Below are 17,947 nucleotides of genomic sequence, written 5' to 3'. Positions count from 1 at the left end.
TTTAAGAGCCACAAGCTGAGATCAAAGGTGATATTTTTACAGCAACTGAAATAGAAAACCACTGGGCGCACAGTGGGAGGTGAGCGGCTGGAACCCAGGCCCCTGTATGCAGCCTGTGGCCACGGCAAGCATGCTGCCCTTTGCGAGTGTTGTGGGGTGTGGGGGACAGTGTGGCCTCCATCTTCCCAACTCAGGTTCCAGAAAGAAGTGAAGGGGATGAGCTACAGCCCTCGGTGCTGGGAGAGGAGAGAGTCAGCAGTGACAGATCCTATGAGCACCCAGCGCCTGGCACCTTCCACCAAGACCACCCTCGTCATTCTTGCTGGGGGCGTCAGAGTGGAGCCAGGCCCTGATCATCCCCACAGAGCCCTGTGAGGAAGGGTTATCGTCACCCCTGTTTTCCGGAGGAGGAAACCAAGGCTGCAAGGGAAAAATGATTTGGTCAAGTCCCACGGGGAGTTGGGAGCAAATTCAGGACTAGAACCCTGGGACTCCTGGTCCAACCCCTTTCTGCTCTCTGTGCGCACTCACTTACTCACAAGCCAAATTATTTACTGAGCTTCTGCTATCACTGGTCTTAGCTGGCCCTGGCATAGCAGAGCCCACACTCAAGTCTACGAGAACACTGGTTCTCAAAGTGTGGTCGCCAGACCAGCAGCATCAGCCTCACCTGGGAACTTGCTAGAAGTGCAAATTCTCAGGCCCCAACCCAGACTTACTGGACCAGAAACTCCGTGAGTGGACCCAGCCCTCCACATTTTAATGAACTCTCCAGGTGGTCTGATGCACACTAAGTTTGAGAATCACTGTACTGTGTTATCTCAGTTTCCAAATCTGTGCTTCAGGGGAAATGACAACACCCGTCTCACAAGGTTGAGCCCAGTATCAGCTAACACACATGCTGGGTGTGTACCCTGTGCCAGGCATCCTTCTAAGCCCTTTACCGGTGTTAACTAATTTAATTTCACAACACCATGAGATCGGAACTAGTATTATCCTCATTTCACAGATGAGGACATGAAGGCACAGAGATGTAAAGTGACTTGCCCAGGGTCACACAGCTAGTAAGTGGCAGAGCTCTAGAATCCAAGCTCTTAATGGCTAACCAACGGAAAGCCCCCAGCAGAGGGTCTGGCTCCCAGAATATGCTCCAGGCATGGCTGAGGATGGGATGATGGCAATTACTGTTACCTCACCTGAATCTGAAATGATGATCCCCATTTTGTAAATGAGCAATCTGCTGCCTTGTCAGGCTCGAGGAGTGAGTCAGCTGCAAGGCCAACCTCAGTGTCTGAAACCCCAGTGCAGCCCACTGGCCCTCACCATTCATGCAGCTTTGAGACCACAATACAGCATCTCGGTCTTCTGGAAACAGCCCAGTTTGCTGTAGGGAAGAGTGAGGGCTCTTACAGAGGTGGGCCAGTACCCTAGTTTGGCCACTCAGGGGCTGTGTGACCTTGGACAAGTTGCCTCACCTCTCTGAGCCGCCTTTTCCTTCTCTGTAAGGTGGATGATGACAGTCCCAACCTTGCAGTTTCCTGTGAAGGTTGGAGAAGATGACATTTGCGTCCAGCCCAGAACGTGTACACAGCTGACCGTCAACAAGCAGCAGCTTGTCTTCCCCTCTTCCCCGTCCCTGCTGCTACCTCCGTGGAAAGACCAGCTCTGGACCCAGAAAAGGATTGAAAGAAGAAATAAGTTCCCAAATGATCACAATGCTTTTGTCCTCCAGCCTCCCTACCCTTTTCCAGATCTCCTTGCAATAGCTGGCCTGGCTGGGGTTTCTGGGGGGAGACACTGGCACCCGCTGCGTCCAAGTCGGGAGTTACATAACCAGTGAAGGGAAGAGGAGGTGTCCTCTGCACCGCCACCCCGGCCAGGCGGCCGCAATCAGCGCGAGCGTCTGAGCATCCGCCTGCCGCAAGGCAGTTGGCCTGGACATCTGAAGCTCGTTAGCTGCCTGCTCCCAGGGGGCTGACCCTGCTTGGCGAGAACTATCCCAGACACAGCCATGGAGGATGGAGCAAACGAAGACCAGGTGAGGTGTGGCCACGAAAGGGGGGAGCACAGTCTCCAGAGCGGCCTCTGGGGACCCCTGGAGAGCAGAGGAGGCTGAGAGAAGGCCTGGGCCCAGCTCCAGCCCATCCACCATCTCCTAGCTATGCAAACTCAAGATGGCGGATAGGAGGGGGTCCCTTTCCCTCTTTGGGCCTCAGTTTCCCCATGTCTGCCTTGGAGGAGAGGCAAACAAGGCAGACACTGAGGACCTTCCAGCCCTGACATTGTGGGGTCCCAGTCTGATGCAGGGGAGCTGATCTCCAGAAAGTGATGTCACATTTCAGAACAGTCAGAGAGGTGCCCTCTCGGTGCCCATAGGTGGCAGAGACAGTGTGAGCTGAGTCTCCTGGAGACCGGGTTCAAGACGCTCCTCCCTTTCTGACCCACCTAGCCACCCTGCTGTCCAGAGAGGCCACAGCTAACTTTCACTTAGCAATTTTTATTGGCTCCTTGTTTTATTCCAGGCACTGTTCTAAACACTATACACATATTAAAATCAGTTGACCCTTTCACTGGGTGGCAGGTCCTGGTGAGCGACCAGACTGGAGTTTGGCCCTCATCTGGTTGGTCCTGATGTTGACTTTTCTCAAGACACCTAGAAAGGTCAGACAGGCTGGCCCTACCTATGTCACTCAAGATCCATGCCTCCACCCAACACTGTTATAACCAACACCAGGCAATCTCCCTTTCGAGGACAGGAGTGCTCTTGTCCCTTCCCGAGTCTCCTTCCTTCCTGGGAGCCGGGTGTCCAGGAAGCTGTTGCCTGATGGGCCTAGAATCCGAGCAAAGGGGCGAGGAGGGCTCGTGCAGAGGGCTGTTCATGCAGACCTTGGTGAAACCTGATGAGCCATCTCCACTCTGAGCAGAGAGGCTGTCTGTGGGGACTGGGATGGGAATTGTCCCTCAGACAATTCTTACCTTCTGGACAGCTTTGGAGGCGCACACGGCCAAAGTGGGCTTCTCTGGACCTTGGCTTTTCTCTGGAAGCCTCACTCTTTGGTTACTGCATTCTTTCTTTGGATGGGTTAACATCTCTGATGACCAGGCTGGAGAGCTGTGTTCCGAGCCAGGGAGCCTTTTGAGTCACTTACTTCTCCTGGGGCAACCTCTTTACTGGCATTTCTAACAAAGGCCCAGAGAGAGGTGGGGACGTGCCCAAGTTCACACAGCCAGTCAGGACTGAGACAACCTTGACTTCCAGACCACTCCCAATTAAATAGTTTATCACTTTCAAACATGAAAAATGAATTATATAACTGCGGAAAAATTAGACAATACGGATAAGCAAAAGCAAAAATAAATATACCTTTGGTTTGTTTCTCAGAGAAACTTCCACTGCCCTTCCCCATCCCTTCTCTCCCCCCAGCCTCAGCCACGCTCCCCCAGCCCCAGCGATAATCAATACCTCACCTCCGTTTGCCAACAGCTGGTCCCTGAGGAATAAGCCTTGACAGCAGGTCCTGGAAGACAGCCTTAGACCGGATTCTGGACAGGCCTGGCGTCTCTTCCGGAACAGCAGAGCTTCCGCCCAAACGGAACTGTTTAAGTGCAGGATACAGTAGGAAATACTCCCGGCCAGGAGTCCCGAGCCTGCGTCCAGCCCTGCCTGGTCTGTGGCTCAACTGTGTGACCTTGGGCTGATCCCTGCCCTCTCAGTTTCTTCCTGTAAAATGGAGACTTGGACTTGACCAAAGTGGTTTTCCCACAGCCTGTCTCAGTCTTTTGGCTTCTCTTGGGCAAGGACCATGCCCTCTCCTCTTAAGTGGACATAGAATTTAGAATCAGAGGGCAGGGCCCAAGCTCCCCAAGGCCATCACTCCCTAGCTGTGTGACCGTGGGCAGGGCACCACACCACTCTGTGCTCTGCTCACCCATGGAAAGACACAGTTCAGAGAGTGCTGGCCCTCTGTGTCTCAGGGCTGCCATCCATCCCACGAGAGACCTCAAAGACCTCTGGATGACACAGAGTGAGGTGCTCTACTGGGCTCTTACCTAAGGGTGCCCCCTGCCTGCCCATCCTGGTGCCCTGGCTCCATCCTGGCTCAGGGTCTGGCCCAGGCTTGTGGATGGAGCTGCTGCCTGCCCGCGGGCTCACGGAGCTCTGGCAAGAGGAGTGTGTGGACCCTGGGCCCCGCTCACTGAATGAAGTGTCAGTTACTTTGCCCAGGGGGCCTCAGGGCCCATGACATCATGGACAGCAGTTTCCATGTTGGAGCTCACAGAACTAAGGCCATTTTAAAAAATAGCACTGCCTTTTTTCCTTTCTTTCTTTTTCCATTTTGGCTAAGGCATGGAATGTGAAAGCTGCTAAATTATTGCAGGAAGGAGTAGAGGCTGGGTTCATAGGCTGACTCTGCTTCCTGGGGTCCTAAAAACAATGGCAAACCCAGGAAGTCTGGCCCCTGCTTCCTCAGGCCCACCTCAACCCACTGCAGGCTCCCCTGACAGGACCAAGGGGTGGGGGGCAATAATGGCCTGCTTCTGGTTCCCAGATGACCTCTCCGGACCTCAGCTTGCCATCTGTTATGGACTGGATGTTTGTGTTCCCCCACAATTCACATGTTGAAGCCCTACCCCCCAGTGTGATGGTATTTGGGAGTGGGGCCTTTGGGAGGTGATTAGGTTTAGATGAGGTTGTGAGGATTGGGCCCCCGTGATGGGATTAGTGTCTTTATAAGAAGAGGGAGAAGGACTAGAGCTCTCTCTCTCTGTCTCTCTCTGCTAGAGCACAAAGAGCTCACATGAGCACACTGAGATGGCAGCCATCTGCAAGCTGGGAAGAGGGCCCTCACCAAGAACCCACCTGCCAGCACCTTGATCTTGGACTTCCCAGCCTCCAGCACCATGAGAAATAAATGTCTGTTGTTTAAGCCACCCAATCTAAGGTATTTTGTTATAGAAGCCTGAGTGGCCTAAGACATATCTATGAAACAAGCATAATAACCCCTGCCCTGACTACTGCTGATAAGAATAAAATGCAATAATAACTAACCATCCATTTAGTCACACATTCATTCAACCAATATTTATGAAACACCTTCTGTGTAACAGGCCCTGTTCTAGGAGCTGGGGGACCACAGTGAGCAAAGCAGACAAAAATCCCTGCCCTCGGGGAGCAGACATTCCAGTCGGAGAAGACAGACAGTAACAAGATAAAGAAGCGAAGGATACAGTGTGCCCGATGGATGATGGTGAGAGCTATGGAGAAGTCCACTGGGAGGGAGGACAGAGAGAGGCAGCAGGGCAGGGCCGGGCCTGTTTGCACTTTTAAATAGGGTGGTCAGAGCAGGCCTCCCTGAGAAGGGGGTCTTTGGGGGGTGCTGCAGGAGGAGAGAGGAGGGCATTGGTCTCTTAGGGGAAGGGCAGCTCGGGCTATGACAGGACACTGGCTATTATTAGAAGCAGGGTACAAGTTGGAGATGATTTCTAGGTGTGTCTCCTGTGCCTCAAAAGCCCTCAGCTCCATTTTGGGCACAGGTGGGCTCTGAACGGTTAAGGGCACAGTTGCAGAGGGTACAGTCTCATTTTACCTGGTGGACTCATTTAGCAGGGCTTTGCTAAACAGCTCTTTTGTGTTAGGCACCAGAGAACATCCAAGGGTGCCAGAGAGAGCTCAGACTTGCTCCCTGACCAAGCAGACTGGGTGTCAGGAGGCCTGGGCTCTCGTTCTGGGTCTGCCACTGGCTGACAAAGTGACATTAGATACAGAACTGCCCTCTCTGGGCCTCAGTTTCCCTGACTTTTAAAATAAGATGGCTGGTGGTTGCCAGGGGCTGAGGGGAGGGGAAGAGGAGGCATGACTGCTGTTGGGTATGGGGTTTCTTTTTGGGGCAATGAAAATGTTCTGGAATTAGTGATGGTAGTGATGGTTGCACAACTTTGTGAATATACTAAAATCCACTGAATGGTACACTTTAAAAAAAAACTGAAAAAAGGTGGTTGATTAGACAAGATGACCTCTAAAAGAAGGAACATTAATATTTTTTGTGCCTACAATACCCCAGGGCCTGGACTCAGCATTTACATGTTATCTCATGATCTCTAGGGTTCCTTCCAGTTCAGACTCTCTGCGATCCACTATGATGATGTTCACCTTGCAATCACTCATCAGTGAGTCTAACTTGAGCCCCTCCTTCAGGGCCAAAGCGAGTCTAGAGACTGAGGAGGAGAAGAGAAGGGGATGCAGTCTTTCCTGCAGGAGCTCAGAGCCTGTGGAAGAAATCAGAAGTGCATATTGTGCCCAGGAGGTTATTTTCTTTAGGACTAGCTCCTTCCTTTCCTTTCCTTGTATAGAAAAGAACCAAAAAACACAAGAATGGCCCACCACTATGTGCCCATATAGGGGGCCCTGGGAGATTTATTCATTTATGCCTTGTGGCCATTGGGTGGGTGTTCAGGATACAACAGTGGGCAAGTCAGACCCAGCCCCACCCATAGGAAGGGAGATAGACTTTAAAACAATCAAACACACAACTGAGAACTTCTTTCATTATTGTGATTGTGATTGGTGCCATGGAGGAAAAGCACATGATGTGTTGAATGGCTTACCAAGGACACTGGTGTGGCTTGAGCTGAGTTCTGAGGGCAAGTGGGAACAAAGAAGAGGTATGGAGATGTGTTGGTGATGGTGTGGCACGGGGGTGTTCCAGACAATGCCAAGGCCCTACGTGTCTGCCGAGGAAGGCCAGGGTGGACGAATGCCAGAGAACTGGAGGGCAGCTGCAGCAGAAACAGGCCAGGCCCAGCCATGCAGGGCCTTAGAGTCTGGGGGCCATACATATTCTTTTATGCCTGTGGTCCCCGCTCACTTTCCAGTGTCCCAGTTGGGACAATAAACTATACACCTGCCCTACTTACAGACCACATTAAGGGGTTTGTCCTAAGAATAACCGGTGTTCCAGGAAGGCCTAGTCATCACTCCCTCCCTCCCAGCCTCCAAGCCTGCTGCTCTGCACGTCCAGGAGCAAGGGCCTGCCAGCCTGAGTGACCACGGTGGTTATTTGAAAGGATGATGTGTGAAGAGCCTCGCTTGGCAGCCCCTGGCCATTCAGCCCCGCTGCCCTCCTCCCGTGCAGACCCTGTTCCCCCCGTGCCAGCTTCCCCCTCTTCAATGTCTTGAGATGAAAGCTTTCCACCAGGTCTCAGGCCAAGCATGGTTCTTGGGTCCAGGTTCGGTGAGCCTGTTTCCGGCCATTCCCACCCTCGGCTACTCCCCGAGGACCCACTCCAGGCCTCGGCCACAGCCTCACGCTCTTTCCACTCGTGTTCTTTATTTTGCCTCTCTTTATTTTCCTCTCTGTGTGACTCTCTCCCTCTGCTGTGCTCCCTCGAACTTGCCCTCTTCTTTTTCTCTCTTTTCTCTGGGGTTCAAATCCTAGCTCCGTCACCTGCTGGCTGTGTGATCTCGGGCAGATGTATCCTCTTCTCTGAGCCAGTTTCGGGTTCTATGAAATGGGGATGTTTCTCTGGGTAGTTGTGAGCTGAGATGAAGTTCACAAAGTACCTCCCGGGACCCAGTAGGTGCTTACCAAATGGAAGATTCCTCTGCCTTTCCTGTTGCACTTTCTTCTCCCTCACCTGCTGCGTGTTTTGCTCACTTAACCACAAGCAAGAAACAAAGGCCCCCCTGCTGGACCCCAGCCACCTTGCCATCTCAGCACAGCCCCACCACACCCCCCACCACACCCGGACGAGGGGAGCCAGCGGCATCCCGACACGTGCAGCCTGCTCGCTGCCAGCCCTGTGGCCGGGAGGCGTGGCTGGCTGTCACGGAGGGGCCTCTCTGCCACGGGGCTCCTGAGGGGGGCGGGGGAGGCGTCTTCTGAACTGTGCTGTGATGCAGGCCCCAGAATCTTTTGTTTTTTCACCAACTGAAGGACAAGAGAAGCGGCCTTTCGACACAGACTTCTCACTGTCCCCCCGCATCACACCCTGCACCTCTCCCCTCTGGGCCGTTGCTCATGGCCCTGACCCCAGCTGGAGCACCCCTCCGCTCGCTCCCTCTCGTCTGGGCCTTACATCAGCTCTGGGGCTCAGACATGACAGAGGAGGAAACTGAAGCTCAGGGACATCCAGGTGTTGCTATGTTTTACAATGAGAATGTGTTCAGTGTAATATATTGTGCTGTTTCTTAAAAGACAAAATAAAATAGCTTGCCTAGGGTTCTAGGGGATCTGAATTGAAACACAGGTCTGCGGGGCTCCAAATTTCTCATTTGTTCTCCCTCTGCCACACTCCCTGTCACATAGTTGTGGCCATGCAGACTCTACTGTAACTTTCTTCCTGGATGTCACTTAAAAGGTAATTGTGTAAATAAACCCATACATTTACAGTCAGTTGATTTTTGACAAAAGAGCCAAAACAATTCAATGGAGAAAGAATAGTCTTTTTAATCAATGATGCTGGGACCACTGGATATCCACATATGAGAGAGTGAAGTTGGACCCCTACTTCATACCATATACAAAGATTAACTCAGAGTAGATCAAAGACCTAAATGTAAGGGCTAAAACTAGAAAACTCTTAGAAGAAAACATAGGTGTAAATCTTCGTGACCTTAATGTAAAACAGATAAGACAATGGTTTCTTAGATATGACACCAAAAGCATAAGCCACCAAACAAAAAAGTAGAGAAATTGGACTTCATAAAAATTTAAAACTTTGTGCTTCCAAGGACACTGTCAAGACAGTGAAAGGACAACCCACATCATGGGAGAAAATATTTGCAAACAATGTGTCTGGTAAGGATGTAGGAACCGAGTTTCCAGAATATAAAACAAACTCCTACAATTCAACGATAAAAGAACAGACAACCCAATTTTTTAAATGGACAACGGATTTGAATAAACATTTCTCCAAAGGAGATTATAAATGTCCAATAAACACGTGAAAAGATGCTCAACATCATTAGTCACTGGGGAAAAGCAAATCACAACTACAAGGAAATACCACTTCACACCCACTAGGATGGCCAAAACAAAAAACACAGAAAATAACAAGTGCTGGCGAGGATGTGGAGAAACTGGAAGCTTCATACATAGCTGGTAGAAAAGTAAAATGGTGCAGCCACTGTGGAAAACAGTTTGGCAATTCCCCAAAAGTCATATAGAGTTACCATATGATCCAGCAATTCTATTCCTGGGAATATATGCAAGAGAATTGGAAGAATATATTTCGTATAAAGCTTGTACACGAATGTTCATAGCAGCATTACTTAGAACAGCCAAAAAGTGGAAACAACCCAAATGTCCATCAACTGAGGAATGGATAAACAAAATTTGGTATATCCATACAATGGAATATTATCCAGTTATAAGAAGAAATGAAGAAGTACTGACATGCGCTACCACACGGGTGAACTTGAAAATGAAAATGAAATGTCCAGAATAGGAAAATCCATAGAGACAAAAAGGAAATTAGCAGTTGCTAGAGGCTGGGGCGATGGGAGGAATGGGGAGTGGTAGCTATGGGATTTCTTTTTGGGGTGATGGAAATGTTCTGAAGTTAGAAAGTGGTGATGGTTGCCCAACTTTGTGAATATACTAAAAACCACCGAACTGTACAATTTCAAAGGGTGAATGTATGGTATGTGAATTGTCTCTCAATTTTTTTTCTTAAAAAAATGTAGTTGTGTCGATCTGGAAGGGATCTTGCAGAACGTGGAACATCCACCCCACCCCTCCATGTTAAAGATGGGGAAATTATAACCCAGAGAAGGGAAAGATCCCACAGCATTTGACACAGAGCAGGGATAGAACCCAGAACTGGATCCGCCCCTTTCTTCTCTGTCCAGATGGTTAGTTCCTGGAGGACAAGAACCTTTATTAACCTTGAACCTCCTGTAACAAGAGCACAGGACTGGGCACATTGCAGAGGTAATGGCCAGGACGGCTCCAATCGCAAGAGACTAGATAGAGACCCAATTTCAATGGGCCTAAGGAACCTGGATTCACTGGCCCACATAACCGGGAGTGACAAGGGCATGCTCAGGGAGTCAAATGACCTCCCCCATGCCCCTGCCTGTTTCTTCCCTTCCTTCCTCCTTCTCCCGTCTTCCTCATCCAGCAGGAATACAGCTGCTGGAGGCTCCAGGGGTCACACCTACAGCTTGCATTCCGAGGGGAGCTCACTGCTTTCCCCCAGCATCCATTTATGCAATCTGAGGGAAACAGCTCTCTTTTGTCCACTTGGGTCATATTGTGTGGCTAGGAAGATGGAATTCTCCGAAAGGCCAGGCCTTCTAGCAGGGCCTGGGGCTCTGTGACTGGCAGCCCCACCGCAACCTCAGGAAGTTGGGGGTGGAAGGGGAGGAGTGCTTTTACCGTCTGAAGTGGGAAGGGGCTGGGCAGGCAAAACCTCAGCCACCCCTCCCCTAGGGGCTCAGGCCACCGAGGGATGGTCTCCAAGCCAGGGAAGAAGGCAGTCACAGTTTTTGGATGCAGAGTGGCCTGGGGTTCAAGCTCCGTCTTTTCACTTTCTGGCTACGAACAGGTGGGCAAGTGACCCCCAGAGCTTCTGTTTTCTGGACTGCAAAGTGAGAACAGTACTCCCAGCCCACAGAGTGGTGAAGGTCTGAGAAGCTAAGCAGAGCAATGGTCTAGAGTCCAGCACAGAGGACGGCCGTGCTGAGGGTGGTTATCATAATTGCTATTGATGCCTTGGGACGGCTGATGTTCAGGTCAGAAGCCGGGGATTCTGAGAAAACGCTCCAGACAATGGGTCTTCCCAAGGCCCGGATCCCTGGCCCAGGGCTGAGGGGGTAGCAGTAAGAGGGACCACTGCTTGCTGGGTAAGGATTGTATAAGGTGTCATATCTGTGGGGCATGACAGGGGACTTGACCCCTGGGAGTCCTGGACTCAGGGTCAGCCCAGCACTGCCCCAACCTACTGGTGACCTTGGCCTGGCGACTTGCCCTTTCCGAGCTCAGTGTCCCCTGGACCAGAGAGAGCTGCTCTAGATGACTGCTCAGGGCTCCTCCTCACCTAAGGATACTATGAACTCAGCAAGCATCACCTCCTGAAGTGGCCTACACCCATCATCTCGTGAAGGGACCAAGAGCTCTGCTCTGTGCAAGGCCCTGTGCTGGGCACAGGGACTCACAGATGACTCTGACCGGGCCTGGTGCTCAAGGCATGGGCAGCCTGCTGGATGAATAGACATGGTCACCTGAACAAGGGGAGCTGAGTCACGGACTCCCTGTGTGACTTTGGGGAAGTCACCACCCCGCTCTGGAGCTCCCTTTTGCCCCATCTGTAGGGAAAGGAGTTAACTGTGAGCACGACAGCCTGTGGCCAGGCCCACAGCCCCATCTGGTCCCAAAGAGGTGGCTGGGTAGCCCATCCCCCATCCCTCAGCCTCAGAGTCTAGTGACATCATCCCAACCCCCTCCGTTTCCCCGGCAACTGGGGTGCTGGCCGAGGCTCCCCAGGGGCTCAGACCGTCTGGATTTCCTTACACATAACTGTACCTCGTCCACATTTTCACAATTAAATTGTCAGTTTGGGTTAAGTGTTGTCTGCTGATGGCCATCAACCTCCCTCTGGCCCCCGTCACTCTTCACCCAGAGCAGGTCAGTGAGAACGTCTTTCCTGGCCCCTCAGTGCTGTGGAAAGAGGCTAGGACACGAGCAGGAGGCAGGAAGTCTGGGATCCAGCCCAGCTTTGCCATACATTTGCTGTGTGGTCTTGGGCAAGTCCCTTCACCTCTCTGGGCCTAGGTTTTCTCATCTTAAAAATAAAGCTAATCATCTCTGCCCAGCCTCCTCCCTCCCCAGGCAGCTGTCAGTCTCAAAGGAGTAGGGACTAGAAAACTGTAAAGCTCAGCTCTGGGACCAGGATGGTTCATAAAATGAGCAAGCAGACCTTAAAAGAGACGTCTCTGAATCCCCACCAGATAAATGGGTAAGGTTAGTCCCCCCTCTGACCCACCCTGCATCCCTCGGGCTGCAGATCTGGCCCAGGTCTTCTCCTCTGGCCTCCTTCACAGCCTGTTCCTAGACTGAAAAGGTGCTCTTCCCAACAGGGCCTGGCCCTGGAGATGCAGAGGAGAGGTACCAGGCCAGAGGGTCAAGGGTCTGGTTTCCCACGATGGGTGTGCCCACACTGAGTAGCCAGGCTCTCCCTCCCACGATGGGCCTAAGATACTCCTGCTCCCGCCCCAACTTTCCCCTCTCTGGCCCCCAGGAACTCTCTCTCACCTCCCCTCCCAGCCCACCCCCAGATCGGCCCAGACTTGAATCCCACACCTGACCTCACCCTCCCACTTCAGACCTCCTCCATGCCCCCTGGCAAAGCCCAAGCCTAGCATTCAGGGCCCTCCCCGGCATGGGCCTGTTCTACCCCAGTCATTTCCCTCCTGTCACCCTGATGCCAGCAGCACTGAGCCCCTCACTTACCCTTCCCTGAAACCAAACTTCTCCCTCTTGTCTTTGCTTGAGCTGTTCCCGCCGCTGGGAATGCTCTGCCCCATCCCCGGCCACCTGACAAGTCCTCCCCCACCTGCACATTATTTATACAGACGTGAATGCTAAGTGCAAATGAGCTCTCCATCTGGAACTGTTTATGTACGTGGCAGGAAAGGAACTAACCTTTATCAAGGACTGGTGACGCACAGCGCTTTTTACGTACATCATCTCTGTCAGCCCCACAGCAACCCTAGGCAGTCAATTTCACCACTCCTATTTTCCAGATGAGAAGACTGAGGCTCAGAGACAGGCAGTGTCTTTTCCAAGGCCATACAATGCGGGGGTTCAGGGTGAAACCCCACCTTGTGTGATCCCAGAGCCCATGCTTGTTTTAGGCCTGGTGGAAACACTTACCTTAAGGTTATGGTTGTGGCTGAGGTTCCATGTACATGGAAATACTTGCTATTAAGGGAGGTTGTGCTACTTTGTCATAGAGAAGACCCCAGGAAGAGAGCCAGGGCCACTGGGGGAATCATAAGTCTCTGCTCTAGATGGAGGAGCACCTTCTCCCAGGCAGAGCCATCTCATAATGGAAGAGGCTGTCCTGGAGGGAGTGAGCTCCCTTCCCAGGGGGTATGCAAGCAGAGGCTGAGTGAGGACATTCACTCATTCATTTGGCAACTTTGAAGCAACCAATGTTCTCTGGCCCTGACTGAGTAGCAGGGATGCAGCGTGGGCAAGACAGAGCCCATCACCGACCGCATGGGCTCCCAGAGGGGTGGGAACGTCAGGGACCTGAGATGGTGAGGGGCCTGACTTTGAGATTTTGAAATGACCTTAGACAAATGCATATTTTTAGCTTTTTCACTATTTACGCCTGGCTGCTTCCGGTATCTCTTGCTGCGTAACAAACCATGTCAAAATTTATTGGCTGAACACAACATGAATGCTTCTCCTGATTCTGTGGGCTCATGGGGAGGTTCTGCTGGTCCCGCTGGGCTCGCTCATGCGGCTGCAACTGACTAGTGGGTCAGCTGGGCCTGGGTTCTGCTGGGCCAGCTGAGCATCTCTCTGCACTGGCCTTACCATTCTGTAGTCCAGCCTGGGCTTCTGACGTGCCGCTGGGCTGGGCTCCAAGAGGCTGAGAGCAGAAGCTGCAAGGCGCCTGAGGCCTGGGCTCCAGAATGCAGAATTCTGTCTCATGCATCAGTCCGAGGGAGTCATGAGGCCAGCCAGATCAATGGTGGGGAAAGAGGCTGCACCTCTGGATGGAGTCACGTTCCACAGCGGGGTGTGTGTCCTGGGATGAGAGGAATTGATGCCATTAGGGAGCTACCTCAGTGGCCCTCCCAGAAAGAGTTCAGGTCCAGTGACAACTGACTGCATGGCTTACAGGCTGGGTGTCAGGAGGCCTGATTTCCCTTGTCCCTGCACCACACACCCGTGTCCTCGTCTCTCAGCCTCAGTGTCTCTCTGTGTGCCGTAGGGGCACTAGGTGTAGTGGGTCTCTGGCCCCATGTGTGTGCGGGGTGAGACCCAGGTGCGGAAACACTGACATGTACTCATATCAGAGAAGCAGAACCCAACTGTGGAAGAAACTGCCAACCTGGACACAAGTGCCCCAGGGGCCCACTGCTTCCTATTTCTCCCCTCTGGCCATTCCCAGGGCCCCCTCTCCATGGCAATAACAGCTGTCAATCAAAGGGAGGGCATGTCACTCAAGCAGGCCAATCAGCTGCCTTCCCCTGGCCGCGAAGACAGGAGCTCTCATTGGCCAGAATGTCTGACTGGGGCTGTTGGTGGTTACCTACCAGGGGGAAGGAATGAGGCCCACATCCTCAAACAGAGCAGCAAGAAGCAGAAATAAGTTTCAGACAGCACATTCAGGGGGGCACCAGGGCCAGCACCAGCCCCACGCTCTGCTGAATGCAGCTCTCCTTCAGGTCACTGGCCCTCTCACTTTCTCCTCCAGCTGCAGGAGCCAATGGTTTGTCTTATGTTTAAGCTAGTTGGAGTTGGGTTTCTCTTTTGGAGTTGAAAGAGGCCTGAGAAACACAAACATTGTCTCCTGAGCAGCCACCACCACAATCAAACAATGGAGAGTTGAAAGTGGCCTTTCAGAAGTGACGCCCTCAGTAGACATGACAGGCGTTTTGTTACGTGCACCCAGGAAAAAAAGCTCTGGACTGACCTGGCCCTCCCAAGCCTGCTCCCTGAGCCTCGTAAAGTGACAATCCCTCCCCCGAGATAACTGAGGGGGAGGAGGACGTAACCCCACCCCCCAGGGCAGTGGGCAGAGGCTCAGGTGGGCACAGCCCTGGGTTTGCAGCCAGGCTCCCCCACTCACTGCCTAGAAGATCCTGCGTCAGTTACCAGACAGGGCCGGGCTCCGTGTGCTCCTCTGCAGAGCAAGGTCCGTCTCTCCTACAGACACTGCCCGGCACACGGTAGGTGCTTGGTCAACCAACATTACTTCTTTCCTGCAATCTTATCTCCCAGCAGCCTTGGGAGGGAGCGGTTTTGTGGTTTTCTCATTTTGCAATGATGAAACCAGGGATCACAAAGGCTGAGTGCCTTGCCCAGGGTCACACAGTGGGTGAGTGAAGGAGGAGAATCTGAGAGCCTGGCCCAGGTGCTCTGATGACACGCCTGCTGCTGTTTGATCCCCCTCCCCCCTTGTCTGGAACGTCTGGCCTCATAGGGCATGCCAACCCCTGGGTCAGAGGACAGCTGGGCTGGGCTACTCTGTCCAGACCCCCTGTCGACCCGCCTTCCCAGGAAGGCCTTTCTAAAAGGCACCCTGGTGCTGGGAACAGCACCCTCTGGTCTCACCGTGTCCATCATGTTCACGGTTCATCCTATGACACAGGTGAGAGTCAAGGCGACCCAGACTTGGGTTCTGGAGCTGAAAAAGCCCTTGGAGGTTATCTAGTCCAGCCCCTCGCTTACAGATGGGATGACTGGGGCTCAGAGAGAGCACAACAATTATCTGCTATCACACAGCAAACTACTGATGGGGCCAAGGACTATAACCAGTCACCTGTCCCACCATCCAGGGCTCCTGGAAACAGCCAACTCACCCCCACCCATTTCCACCAAGGCCTTGGCCCCAAGGGAGGGAAGCTGAGGTGGGCGGAGGGGTCAGTAGAGGTCAGCATGGGGAACGGAACTGGGGCTCCCCCCACCCCCATGTCCTTTCAGCCTGGGTGCCCCCTGGGTGGCTGTGTGCAGAGGGTGGGGAGTGGAAAGGTGTGTGCCCCTGACCATGGCTCTCAGACAAGGGCTGAGAAGCTGGCTGACAGGAAGCCCCCAGCACATCAGGGCAATCAGATAACCAGAATCACCAGGGTCACTGAGGAGAAGGAAAATACATTAACGTCCACAGCAGCAGCAGCCAAGAGTGTGCCAACTCTGCCCGGATCACAGCCTCCTCCCTCTGAAGGGGAACTTGCAGCCCAGGTGGCCAGCACAGGCTGGACACACAGTGGCCCTTGAGGAGGAAGAAGAAGAGAAGCAGGGAGGAAGAAAAGGGAAGGAGAAGGTCAGTTGGTTCTAAAGATGAAAATAAAATTCTTCTCACAAGTGTCTCAGAGAATTCCAGAACATCTGAGGTGGTCAAGTACTCGACCTTATACAAATGGGACCAGGGCACAGGGAAGGCCAGGCCCTGGCCCCAGATCTCTCTTGACTCTCAATCGGAGGTTTCGCCACCACTTCCTCACAGCCCTCCTCCCTGCCCCACGCAGGGGTTCCAGGCCTCGCTGACCCGGGAGTCTTGATTCACAAGACAGAGCTGAGGAGCTGGGAGGGGCCCGGAGGGGCCAGTGCTGGATGTCAGGAGCCCTGGATATTCTCCTGGCTTCCCTCAACTCCTCTCGAGACAATGGAAAGTCACCACCCTCCTCCCATCTGTTTCAGTGGGGGCCACCAGCTACAGTGCCCTCTGAGCCAGAAAGATCCGGGTTCAAATATCAGCTCCCACAGGTGCCAGCCCCTCCCTTTTGAGCCTTGGCTTCCACATCTATGAAATGGGGATGCTAATCCCCATCGTGGAGAATACAGAGGATTCGATGGGATGATATTACTGCCATTTTATGGATCAGGAAACTAAGGCTCAGGGAGTTTAGGCAACTGGCTCAAGATCACACAGCTAAAAATAAAATTGGGCAAAATCCACATTGGAACCCAAGTCTACGTGACTTCAAATTGCTTTCCATTTCTCCTCTAGCTGGGAGCCAGGAGAACTGTGGCTGAAGGACTGCTTATGCAAATACTGGGAGGCAACCAATGATTTAGCTTCTCAAGTGAGCAGAGAGCTAGACCAGAGGAGGGTGCATCCCAACTGGACAGAGGCCACCTTGAACGGCTCTGATGGTGGTGGCCAGAGCGCCTCGGGGTGGTAGAGCTGAAGACACTCGACTCTGGAGGCCTTTGTCCCCAGCCTCTTAGGTGGAGCAGCCTGGTCCTCTCTACCTTCCTAGATGCCCCACCCAAAGCCCCACTACTTTCCCAAAGCTTTTATTGACCCTAATGCTCCAGGCACGAGTTCATAAGGACATTCCTGTGACTGTGAGCAGGAGTGTATGTGTAGTTGGTGTTGCATGCTCAGAAGCCGGGTGTGCATTCCCACTGTGTGCATGGACGCACGTGCGTGTTTGTGCAGGAACTGGTAGGGGACAGTCATGTGTCTGGCCTCGTCTTGAAGATGTGCATGGCCATTTCACTCGTCTGTGCTACTGAATGTGTGGGCATAGGGTGTGTCCAAGTGTCTCCTGAGAGTGTTGTGACCATTTGTGGGGTGATATGTCCCAGTCCTGTGTGCTGGGGGGACTGGCTGTACCTCTGCAGGGGTGCTTGTATGGCTGCAGCCTGCAGTCGGCTCTGTGGGCCCAGATGTGGGTGCTGTATTTGGAGGTAACTGTAGCCAGGTCGGGGCAGCCTATGGGTGTAAAGAATGGGGAAAAGAGTACCAGGGCTTTTTTGGGACCTGAGACAAGCCCCTTTTCACTAAGTCTATGTTTCCCCTTCTACTAATGAACTAGATTACCCTTGGGATTGAGGCCCCTGGGGTGGGGGGAGACAGAAGCCATGGAAACCTCAGCCCCTGACTCAGCAGGAAGATGGAGGAGGAGGTGTACCGTCAGCCAGGAAGGACATGGTGGGAGGGGATGGACACACTCACCCCACCAGTCCCAGGGAAGTCACCCCAGAAACACAGCCCCAGCCCTAGGCCAGGTCTACACCGCAGGAAGTACTTCTCTAGTCCCCTTTCCCTTCTGAAACTCTGTCCTCTGTTGGTGGTCCCCTGAGGACGGAGGGCAAGGTGCTCAGAAGGCTCCCCAACAGCCAACCTAGAGGCTGGGACACCCATCTTCTCGGTGCCTAAGGTTTACAGTGCGCTTTGCAGCACAGAGCCCTCACGCCTCCCTTCTCCGCAGAAATCTCAGGATGGTTGATCCCTTTTCCAGAACTAGAACCAGAGGCCT

Source organism: Ceratotherium simum, chromosome 7 (genome assembly GCF_057802395.1).
Source record: "Ceratotherium simum simum isolate JZ-2026a chromosome 7, ASM5780239v1, whole genome shotgun sequence".
Taxonomy (NCBI): Eukaryota; Metazoa; Chordata; class Mammalia; order Perissodactyla; family Rhinocerotidae; genus Ceratotherium; species Ceratotherium simum.
This window is presented reverse-complemented; position numbering follows the sequence as displayed.